This window comes from Arvicanthis niloticus, chromosome 13, assembly GCF_011762505.2.
Source record: "Arvicanthis niloticus isolate mArvNil1 chromosome 13, mArvNil1.pat.X, whole genome shotgun sequence".
Taxonomy (NCBI): Eukaryota; Metazoa; Chordata; class Mammalia; order Rodentia; family Muridae; genus Arvicanthis; species Arvicanthis niloticus.
This window is the reverse complement of record NC_047670.1, coordinates 14,340,067-14,351,439: the sequence shown is the minus strand read 5'-3', so window position 1 is coordinate 14,351,439 and position 11,373 is coordinate 14,340,067.

The following is an 11,373-nucleotide window of genomic DNA, read 5'->3' as shown; positions in this document are numbered from 1 at the left end:
TTTATATCACCTAATAATTTCTGAAAATCATTCAAAGTATGTAAATGGTCTCTACGAATCTCCAATTTCTGAGGAATTATCTTTTCTGGATAGATAACTGTCCCTAAAAAGGAGCCAATTTCTGAAAATTGAACTTTCTCAGTAGCAACATGTAGACCCCACTGCATGTAAGTAAGTAAGTAAGTAAGTAAGTAAGGGGACCTCCCAAGCCGCAACAGACTCTTAACCAGTCTTGTAGCTCCTTGGCTCTCTGAGGAGCAATGGTTGCATGGCATTCAGCTGTGGCATTTTCAAAGATCATCTGTTCAATTAATGGCATTGTTTGCTCTGGTTCCCCAAAGATTCTGTCAGCTGCCTCAGTCATGTGGGCCACAAAGTCAGAAAAAGACTCATTAGATGTCTGAATTATCTTGGACAAATAAAGGTTACTGCCTTCCTTCCTAGGGAGAGACTTCCATGCCTTTATTGCAGCTGATGCTATCTGTGCCTAGACCTGCCCGGGATGAGTGGTCTGGTCGTTCGCGTGTACGCCAACTCCAGCCAGCATGTCAAAAGTCCATAATTGCTGTCTGTCAGTGTTTGCATTAATCCTGGCTTGTGCTTGTAGTGCCTCGTGCCACAAGGCCTTCCACTCTAGGTATTGGCCCATATTGTTAAGTACCGCCTTCACTGTGTCCTGCCAGTCTCCTGGCGTCATAGCAGCTGTACTTCATCTCTCCACTTGGGATACAGTAGAATTAGCCCCAATTCCATATGCACGTACTGCCTCAGTTAATTCTTTGACCTGCCTATACTCTACTGGGGAATGAACACGGATGCCTTCTGCCGTTTCAAAGACCGGAAATGCAAGCTGTAGCTGTCTGCGATCTCCTGGGCTGAGAAATGAATTAGAGGCACTGCCCGGGGCATAGGCCGGAGGCAAGGATGGGGGCTGAGGGGCTCAAGGTCTTTCTTAGTCTTATCCCAGAACGGCTAACCTTTGCACAGGCGGCTGCTTCCTCCTCTAGGCTCTCCTCCTTGGAGCTGCCAAGGTCTATGGATGCAGGCTCCTTAATGGGGTACAGGGGGGGGTCCCCCGAACTCCACTCTCTCTTCACCAGCCGGTGAAGGGTCCTTAAACTTAACAGGCCCTGCAGTGGCCCCTATTCCTTTTGAGTACTCTTTCCTATGACCAGGCTCCTTGGCCTGCCTCTGTTGCCCAGGCTTTTTTGCCTGCTTCTCCTTTCCAGGCTCCTTGGCCTGATGCCGGCTAACACACTCTGTTTCTGATAGCCTGGAGTGGACCTCTCTTGAAACCTCTTGACTTGCCCTAATAGCTGTGCTGCGGGCTGGATCCTCACAACACAAATAACCAAAAACGAAAGCAACACAAGCAAGAGGCCAACTACTGCAGCGGCGGCAATGGGTGAAAATCCGCTCGCAACAAAGGCTTCCACCCCAAGCATACCTCTCAGAGATGTACCTTGATCCTGTAGTCTTTTAACCTGCCCCGAATTTTGGGGGGGTCTCCCACAGCTCCGGATGGTTCATTCCTTCCCGGGTTTCGGCACCAAATTGTTCTGCGACCCTTTTCGAGTCCCCTTCGCCCGCGAAAGAGACACATGAGGCAGTGTTCGGGTGGTTACTACAGTGAGGCTTTATTCTTGTATCAGCAGAAGCGGAAAGACCCAAAGCCCAGGAAAGGCACTGCTATATGTACCCTAGGGTGGCGTGTTCACTTCTGATTGGCTGTTCACTCATCACCCCATATTATGCCCCGGGGATGGGTAGTGACTTTGGCGTGCTTTTGCCTTTTGCACCTGTGCAGTTAGTTGTTTACTTGTGGGAGCACAGGATGCCCGCGCCATCTTGTAATGGCAAATGCTGTCACGCTCACTGCGGCTCCTAACAATAAGGCTTGAGTTACAATAAATGATAATAGTCTCTGTATCATTAATAGGCAGCTGGCAAGTTAGAGACAGTGTGGCAATAGAGGGACACCTGGGAGAATCCAGAATGAACTTGACCCTGAGCCAGGAGACCAGGAGGTTAAAGGCTATGCCAAAATGCAAAAGGGCCAGATAACCAAAGGGCAGCTCAACCTATGGGTTAGAGTAGTTTGGTATAGGGGTTGAGGTATGGCAGTCAGAAGGACACCATAATAGGTAGGGAGTGAGGGGTGAGGGAGAACCTAGCAGCCAGGTTTGCTATGATATGCTAAATAGGCAGCTTTGTTAGTCATTTGTCCCAGGTTGAGGACTAATAGACCTTGTTTTGCTAAAGGACAGGATGCTGTGGGCGTGTACTCAGAGCAATCTGTCCCCTAAACGTTGCAGAATCCCTCCTGGTAGGGTTCACGGAAAGCTGTTCATGGCAAGGTGTTTTAGTGGATGAGGGGCAGGGTGGGGTGGTGGGAAGAGGTTGGCTACTGAGTGACACTGCTGTTAATTTCTGAAGGAAACAAGTGCCCGAGATTCTGTCCAAGCTGTAGAAATACACAAGAAAGGCACACCAAGCAGGAAAGTAAATCCTTTCCTTTTGCAACATTTCTCTAGTGTCTTTTTTTTTTTTTTTTTACAGAGTTTAGCATCATATTATCTTGTAAAGAAAAATAATATTTAAGAGCTGGAGAGCTGGGTTTGTGATTAAGAGCACTTGCTGAACTTGTAAAGAATCTGGATTTGGTTTCCATCACCTATACGGTAACTCACAACCTTTTGGAACTCCAGTTCCAGGGGATCTGATGCCCCTTCTGGCCTAAGCAGGCATCAAGCACATATTTGGTATACATACATACATGTAGGCAAACACTTCTATACATAAAATTTAAAAAAATTAAAGGATGTCTTTCCATTTGAAGAGCAGGTAATGCAGGTAAATTAGAAGGAAATGACCTATGATGCCCTTGTTAACATCTGTTTATGTCTTTGTTCTAGAGTTGGAGGTCTAACAGAGGCACAGATGATTGAACTCAAAGCCTCACACATTAGACAAATGTTCATCCATGAAGCTATGTCCACAGTCAACTCACCCTCCTTTCAACATGTAATTCATGCACTACTGGTATGATGTCTTTTAAAATTCTTGATGTTTTCTCTGTAGAATTTGATCCATTCATTGGGCAAACACTTATTTGTAGAAATTACTTAATCCTGACCCAGGGTTTTTATCTCACCTTTTAGTTCCCTGATAAAACACACACAACCTTTATATTTACAATAAGCCTTAAATAGCACAGAAGCTGGGCAGATACCTACCCTCTATGCTGTTAGAATCAACTTTCCTATTGATAATCTTGAGTTATTACTTACTACTTACTATGTTTCATCTAGGCTGCTCTTAACTCCAGTTGGCCAGCCCTCAGGGCCATGTTCTTATGGCTCACCTAACCCATGGCAGCTTCTCCTTCCGCCTCCTGCATCTTCTTCTCTCAGTGGTTCTCTGCCATCTCCCATTCCAAGCCTGGGAAACCTAAACTTCACCTATGTTTCTTCTGCCCAGCTTTTGGCTGTTGGCATTTTTATTTGCCAATCATAAATAACTTGGGGGCAGGGTCATAAGTCTACCTGCAGACCCAAGGTCTTGGGGGGCTACACTTGACATTACAATAGACAGCAAGCCAATCTCAGCACTTACCCAGGGAATGAATTCTTTAGGAGCTTATATGAAGCAGATGTTCTAAGCTGTTGCCTAATAACAGTTTTCTATTCTTTCTTATTAAGAGAAGCTCGGGGTCCTTGTGGCCAGGGCAGACACCTAGTGGGTCTGCTCCCATGAAAACACCATATCCTGATACATCCTAGAGGAGCCACTGCACTCAGAGCAGTGGGTAAGAACACTCTCCCAGTACCCTACACCTCAGAGCTACAATTGGGAGCAGGGGGCTCTCAGGACCCACCAGGCACCCAAACCCCACCCCTGCAGAATATCATTCCCCTTCCACTCCTCACTTGGTCCTTGTGGCCGGGGCAGTCACCTAACTGGTCTGCTCCCTTGAAGACACCATATTTTGAGACATCCTAGAGGAGCCATTGCATTCAGAGCAGCGGGAGCTCAGGATCATAGAATCCCAGAGGCATCTGGACCCTGAGGAGTTCTGGCACAAGCAAGATAACAGGAAAGGCAGGCTCCAGTCAGAGACAGTGAGTGCACATAGCACTACAGTTAACCAGATGGCAAAAGGCAAGTGCAAGAACATAAGCAACAGAAACCAAAATTACTTGGCATCATCAGAACCCAGTTCTACCACCATAGCAAGCCCTGGACACCCCATCACCTGGAAGATCAGGATTCAGAATTAAAATCATTTCTCATGATGATGATATAGGACTTTAAGAAGGACATAAATAACACCCTTAAAGAAATATAGGAAAACACAGAGAAACAGGTAGAAGCACTTAGAGAAGAAACACAAAAATCCTTTAAAGAATTGCAAGAAAACACAACCAAACAGATGAAGGAACTAAACAAAACCATTCAGGATCTAAAAATGAAAGTAGAAATAATAAAGAAATCACAAAGGGAGGCTACTCTGGAGATAGAAAACCTAGGAAAGAGATCAGGAGTCATAGACACAAGCATCACCAAGAGAATACAAAAGACAGAAGAAAGAATCTCATGTGCAGAAGATACCATGGACAACATTGACACAACTATCAAAGAAAATGCAAAATGCAAAAAGCTCCTAACTCAAAACATCCAGGAAACCTAGGACACAATGAGAAGGCCAAACCTAAGGATAATAGGTATAGATGAGAGTGAAGATTCCCAACTTAAAGGGCTAGTAAATATCTTCAACAAAATAAATTATAGTGGAAAACTTCTCTAACCTAAAGAGATGTCCATGAATATACAAGGAGCCTACAGAACTCCAAGTAGACTAGACCAGAAAAGAAATACCTCCCATCACATAATAATCAAAACATCAAATGTACAAAACAAAGAAAGAATATTAAAAACAATAATGGAAAAAGGTAAAGTAACATATAAAGGCAGACCTATAAGAATTACACCAGACTTCTCACCAGAGACTATAAAAGCCAGAAGATCCTGGACCGATATCATAAAGACCCTAAGAAAACACAAATGCCAGCCCAGACTACTATACCCAGCAAAGCTCTCAATCACTATTGATGGGGAAACCAAGATATTCTATTACAAAACCAAATTTACACAATATCTTCCTACAAAATTCAGCACTTCAAAGGATAATTGATGGAAAACTCCAACACAAGGAGGGAAACTACAACCTAGAAAAAGCAAGGAAGTAATCTTCCAACAACCCCAAATGAAGATAGTTACAAAAACATAATTCTACCTCTAATAACAAAAATAACAGGAAGCAACAATCATTTTCCTTAATATCTCTTAATATCGATGGATTCAACTCTCCAATAAAAAGACGTAGACTATCAGATAGGATATATAAACAGGACCCAGAATTTTGCTGCATACAGGAAACGTACCTTAGTGAAAAAGACAGATACTACCTCAGAGTAAAAGGATGGAAAACAATCTTCCAAGCACATGGTCCCAAGAAACAAGCTAGAGTAGCCATTATAATATCAAATAAAATTGACTTTCAACCATAAGTAATCAAAAAAGATAAGGAAGGACACTTCATACTCATCAAAGGATAAATCTACCAAAATGAACTCTCAATTCTGAATATCCATGCTCCAAATGCAAGGGCACCCACATACATAAAAGAAACTTTACTAAAGCTCAAAGCATACATTGCACCTCACACAATAATAGTGGGGGATTTCAACACTCCACTCTCAGCAATGGACAGATCATGGAAACAGAAACTAAACAGAGACACTGTGAAACTAACAGAAGTTACGAGCCAATTGGACTTAACTGACATCTATAGAACATTTCATCCTAAAACAAAAGAATATGCCCTTTTCTCAGCACCTCATGGTACCTTCTCCAAAACAGGCCTCAACAGATACAAAAAGATTGAAATAATCCCTTGCACTCTATTAGATCACCATGGACTAAGGCTGGTCTTTAATAATGACAAAAACAATGGAAAGCCCATATATACAACTGAACAACACTCTATTCTATGATGACTTGGTCAAGGAAGAAATAAAGAAAGAAATTAAAAACTTTTTAGAATTTAATGAAAATGAGGACACATCATACCAAAACTTGTGGGACTCCATGAAGGCAGTACTAAGAGGAAAACTCATAGCTCTAAGTGCCTACAAAAAGAAACTGGAGAGAGCATACCCTAACAACCTGACAGCACACTGGAAAGCTATAGAACAAAAAGAAGCAAATACACCAAAGAGGAGTAGACGGCAGGAAATAATCAAACTCAAGGCTGAAATCAGCCAAGTAGAAACAGAAAGAACTACACAAAATATCAACACAACCAGGAGCTGGTTCTTTGAGACAATCAACAAGATAGATAAACCCTTAGCCAGACTAAACAAAGGGCACAGAGACAGTATCCAAATTAATAAAACCAGAACTAAAAAAAGAGACATAAGAACAGAAACTGAGGAAATTTAAAAAAAAAATCATCAGATCCTACTACAAAGGCCTATACTCAACAAAATCGGAAAATCTGGATGAAATGGACAATTTTCTAGACAGGTACCAGGTACCAAAATACAATCAGGAGCAGATAAACCATCTAAACAGTCCCATATCCCCTAAAGAAATAGCAGCAGTCATAAAAGTCTCCCCACCAAAAAAAGTCTGGGACCAGATGGTTTTAGTGTAGAATTCTATCAGACCTTCAAGGAAGACCTAATACCAGTTCTCTTCAAACTATTCCGCAGAATAGAAACAGAAGGAACACTATCCAATTCATTTTATGAAGCTACCATCATGCTCATAACTAAACCTCACAAAGACCCAATAAAGAAAGAGAACGACAGACCAATCTCTCTTATGAATATCGATGCAAATATACTCAATAAAATTCTCACAAACTGAATCTAAGAACACATCAAAACAATCATCTATCATGATCAAGTAGGCCTCATCCCAGGGATGTAGGGATGGTTCAATATTCGGAAATTCATCAGTTTAATCCACTATATAAACAAACTCAAAGAAAAAAACCACATGATCATCTCACTAGATGCTGAGAAAGCATTTAACAAAATTCAACATCTCTTCACGATAAAAGTCTTGGAAAGTTCAGGAATTCAAGGCCTATACCTAAACATAGTAAAAGCAATATACAGCAAGCCAGTAGCTGTTGTGGCCCGAGCTGGCCCATGTTTGGGGGCCAAAATGTCGTGGACTGGACATTTCTGTCAATGTTTGAACCCCCACTACCAAAAGCCTTGGGGGTTAAATTGTCAGAGCCCACACTGCCCCAAGCTGCTTCAGTCCGAGGGTCAGGGTTCAGCAAGAGAGGGAGTGAGGACAAACTCAAAGAATGGAGACCAGACAGAGTGTGATTCAATCCTGTTTATTCTTCAGTCTCTCTTCTTCTCTCCAAGTCCCTAGTTCCTAGTCCCTAGTTCCTAGTCCCTAGTGCCTCCAAGTTCTAAGTTTCCAGTTCCAAGTTCACTTCCAAGTGCCTGCTACCTAATGCCTAATAACTAACTCCAAGTTGTACTGTCTAACCTAATTCCTAGTTCCAAATTGTACTCTCTGAAGTGTCTAATAATCTGTTGCTTTCTTCTGTCTGCCTCTCCCCTTTTATATGTCTCACTTCTAAACCACGCCTCTAAGTCACACCTTTAAGTCATGCCCTTAGGCCTTTTTCTAAATCTGATCTGTAAGTCTCGCCCTTAAGTCACACACCTTTAATCTCACACACCCAAGGAAAGATACTGGGTATCTAAACCAAGATGTTATCAGAGTGTGCTCAGCTGTGGTAGGCTATTGTAATCAAGCCTCTTGTCAGGGTATATGGCTCAAGATGGCTGCAAGGATGATAGTCGCCTTCTGTCAGCTCCCCACAAGTAGCCAACATCAAACTAAATGGAGAGAAACTTGAAGCAATCCCACTAAGGTTAGGGACTAGATAAGGCTGCCCACTCTCACTCTACCTATTCAATATAGTACTGGAAGTCCTAGCCAGAGAAATTACACAACAAAAGGAGGTGAAAGGGATACAAACTGGAAAGGAAAATGTCAAAACTTTACTAGTTGCAGATGATATGATAGTATACTTAAGTGACCCTAAAACTTCCACCAGAGAACTCCTAAACCTGATAAACAGCTTCAGCAAAGTGGCTGGATATAAAATCAACTCAAACAAATCAGTAGCCTACCTGTACTCAAAGGATAAACAGGCTGAGAAAGAAATTAGGGAAATGACACCCTTCACAATAGTCACAAATAATATAAAATACCTTGGAGTGATTCTGACCAAGCAAGGAAAGATCTGTATCACAGGAACTTTCAGTCTCTGAAGAAAGAAACTGAAGAACATCTCAGAAGATGGAAAGATCTCTCCATGCTCATGGATTGGTAGGATTAATTTAGTAAAAATGGCCATCTTGCCAAAAGCAATCTACACATTCAATCCCCATCAAAATTCCAAATCAATTGTTCATAGAGATAGAAAGAGTAATTTGCAAATTCATTTGGAATAACAAAAAACCCAGGATATCGAGAACTATTCTCAAGAATAAAAGAACTTCTGGTGGACTCACCATTTGTGACCTCAAACTGTACTACAGAGCAATAGTGATAAAAACTGCATGGTATTGGTACAGAGACAGGCAGGAAGATCAATGGAATAGAATTGAAGACCCAGAAATGAACCCACACACCTATGGGTCACTTGATCTTTGACAAAGGAGCTAAAACCATCCAGTGGAAAAAGGACAGCATTTTCAACAAATGTCGGTGGTTCAACTGGAGGTCAGCATGTAGAAGAATGCAAATCAATCCATTCTTATCTCCTGGTACAAAGCTCAAGTCCAAGTGGATAAAGGACCTACACATAAAACCAGATACACTGAAACTAATAGAAGAGAAGATGGGGAAGACCCTCAAATACCTAGGCACAGGGGAAAAGTTCCTGAACAGAACACCAATGGCTTATGCTCTAAGATCAAGAATCAACAAATGGGACCTCATCAAATTGCAAAGCTTCTGTAAGGCAAAGGACATTGTCAATAGGAGAAAATGGCAACCAACAGATTGGGAAAAGATCATTACCAATCCTACATCCAACAGAGGGGCTAATATCCAAGATATACAAAGAACTCAAGAAATTAGACTCTAGACAACCAAATAACCCTATTAAAAATGGGGTACAGAGCTAAACAAAGAATTCTCAACTGAGGAAACTCAGATTGCAGAGAAGCACCTAAAGAAATGTTCAACATCCTTAGTTATCAGGGAAGTGCAAATCAAAACAACCCTGAGATACCACCTCACACCAATCAGAATGGCTAAGTTCAAAAACTCATGTGGTAGTAGATGCTGGCGAGGATGTGGAGAAAGAGCGACACTCCTCCATTGTTGGTGAGATTGCAAGCTTGTACAACCACTCTGGAAATCCGTCTGGAAGTTTCTCAGAAAACTGGACATAGTATTACCTGAGGACCCACCTATACCACTCCTGGGTATATACCCAGAAGATGCTTCAACATATACCAAGGACATATGCTCCACTATGTTCATAGCAGCCTTATTTATAATAGCCAGAAGTTGGAAAGAACCCAGATGTCCTTCAACAGAGGAATGGATACAAAATATGTGGTACATTTACACAAAGTAGTAACTCAGCTATTAAAAATAATGAATTCTAGAAATTCTTAGGTAAATGGATGAAACTAGAAAATATCATCCTGAGTGAGGAAACCCAATCACAAAGGAACATACATGGTATTTACTCACTGATAAGTGGATATCCGCCCAAAACGTTGAAATAGCCAAGATTTAACTCATAGAGCAAGTGAAGCTCATGAAGAAGGAAGACCAAGTGTGGGTGCCTCGGTCTTACTTAGAAAATACTCAAGGGAGCAAATATGGAGACCTAATGTGGGACAGAAACTGAAGGAGGGGCCGTCTGGAGACCATTCCACCTGGGTATTCATCCCATGTGCAGTCACCAAAGGTAGACACTGATGTAGATGTCAGGAAGTGCATGCTGACTGCAGCCTGATATATCTGTGTCCTTAGAGGTCTGCCAGAGTCTGACATATTCACAGGTGGATGCTCACAGCTAACCATTGATCTGATCAAGGGTTTCCCAATGGAGGAGTTAGAGAGAAGACTGAAGGAGCTGAAAGGGTCTGTGGCCCCATGAGGAGAGCAGCAATACCAACCAACCAGAGATCCCCAGGGTCTAAACCACCAGCCTGCTTGCACATAGGTAGGGACTCATGACTCCATCTGTACATATAGGGAAGGATGGCCTTGTTGTGCATAGGAGGGAGAGGAGATCCTTGGTCCCAAGAGGGCTGGATACCGAGTGAGGGGGAATTCGAGGGTGGGGAGGTGGGAGTGAGGGGTTAGGTGGGGGCACATTCTCACAGAAGCAGGAGGAGGAGGGTTGGAATAGGCATTTCCTGGGTGGTGGGGGGAATAGGGTAAGGGGATAAAATCTGAAATGTAAATATAATATCCAATAAAAAAGAGAGAGAGAAAGAAAGAGAGAGAGAGAGAGAGAGAGAGAGAGAGAGAGAGAGAGAGAGAGACTCAGCTTTGTTGTTCTCTGAATGCTTGTTTTAGTCACAGGCTTCAGAGCAGGCTGGTCCCAGTCTCCTTCCATTGAAATCACAGGGCCAATAAAGGAGCTTGTTGAAGGGTGTTGGCCCTCTCTACAAACATGGCATTCTTGGGCTGAGGATGTCTTTTAGTTGGTAGAGGGCTTCCCTATATTCACAAAGTCCTGGGTTCAATCCGCAGTCCTGTGCAAACCAGGCATGGAGGTACATACTTGTAATCTTGTCAGCATGGACAGATACGGTTTCACATTGTCACCCTCAGCAGCCTGATGAATATTTTTAGAGACCCAGACTCAGGGAAGCCCAGACTCCATGGCTTTGATGTAGAAAAAGAATTTCAGTGCTAACTAATATTTAGCAGAATTTAAGTTTCATTAATAATTGAAAGACACTCAGTAAAATAATAAAGACATAGCCAAGAGAGTGGGTGTGAGCTTCTCAAAGAAGACTTGCAATTTATCCAAGGATGTTTTTAACATGGATTTTAAATACAGGGCTTAAGGGAAGGGGAGATACTCAGGGAAACAGCCAGATATCCTCTTAGGGATTCAGGCTTCTGAATATCTTAGCAGTAGCCGCCATGTGTATCGTTGTGGTGGCTCTCAAGTTAAAGATGAGGATAAAGTTGGTAAGACAAGGAACCCATTGTAAAGGACAATAAGCCAAGTCCATTACAAGATTTGATAAATTGAAAAAAAATGATGAGATGAACTTCTGAAGATGCTTTCTGCTG